This window comes from Gossypium hirsutum, chromosome A13, assembly GCF_007990345.1.
Source record: "Gossypium hirsutum isolate 1008001.06 chromosome A13, Gossypium_hirsutum_v2.1, whole genome shotgun sequence".
In the NCBI taxonomy this organism is placed as follows: Eukaryota; Viridiplantae; Streptophyta; class Magnoliopsida; order Malvales; family Malvaceae; genus Gossypium; species Gossypium hirsutum.
In genome coordinates this window covers 44,761,603-44,762,496 of record NC_053436.1, presented here as the reverse complement: position 1 = coordinate 44,762,496, position 894 = coordinate 44,761,603, and the positions used below count along the sequence as shown (strand labels likewise).

The 894-nt window shown below is 39.7% G+C and overlaps 1 non-coding gene across 1 annotated transcript; it reads right to left on the bottom strand.

The window, feature by feature from the left end:
• Positions 1–252: 252 nt before the first annotated feature.
• LOC121212896 (small nucleolar RNA R71) lies at positions 253–358 on the bottom strand. Its single transcript, XR_005908270.1, has one exon. It is a non-coding gene; the product is annotated as a small nucleolar RNA R71 (small nucleolar RNA).
• Between the last annotated feature and the right edge of the window lie 536 nt (positions 359–894).

Here is an 894-nt window from a genome sequence, read left to right as displayed (position 1 = left end):
CAACAGTTTGTTTAGTATGATGGTTTGCAGGACGAGGATCCCAACGCTCACTTGGAAAATTTCCTAGAATTTTGTGATACCTTCAAAATTAATGGCGTTTCTGATGATGCCATTCACCTTCGGTTGTTTCCCTTTTCGTTAAAGAATAAGGCTAAACAATGGTTAAACTCGTTACCACGAGGGTCAATCACTACTTGGGAACAAATGACCGAAAAATTTTTATTAAAATATTTTCTACCGACTAAAATAGCCAAATTACGTAATGATATCTCTTCTTTTGTTAGATGGATTTAGAAACACTCTACGATGCATGGGAGAGATACAATGACCTTTTTAGAAGATGCCCTCACCATGGGTTACCGCTTTGGCTACAGGTTCAAACGTTTCATAATGACCTAAATCCTTCGACTCGGCAGATGATTGATGCAGCCGCTGGAGGAACTATCAATAATAAAACACCTAAGGCGGCTTACAAATTTATTGAGATGTCACTGAATAACTATCAGTGGCAAGTTATGAGAACAAAGTTGACGAAAGTAGCCGGTGTTTTCAACCTCGGCGCGGTTACTATACTATGTAACCAAGTAGAACTCTTAAATAATAAGATTGAAGGTTTGTGTAGTTCTACTTAGGTACATCCAGTGATGAGATACGATTCAAATGGAGAAGGAGCATGCACAGAGTATCAACCCTTCAACCTTAGCACTGAGGAGGAACAAGTCCAATATATGGGTAACAATAACTCTAGATCCCAAAATAACTCATATAGTAACACTTATAATGCAGGTTGGAGAAACCATCCCAATTTCTCGTGGGGTGCTCAAGGAAATCAAAGGCCACAGCTTCCTCCAGGCTTTCAACAACCACCTTACCGGCAAGAAAAGAAGCTGAACC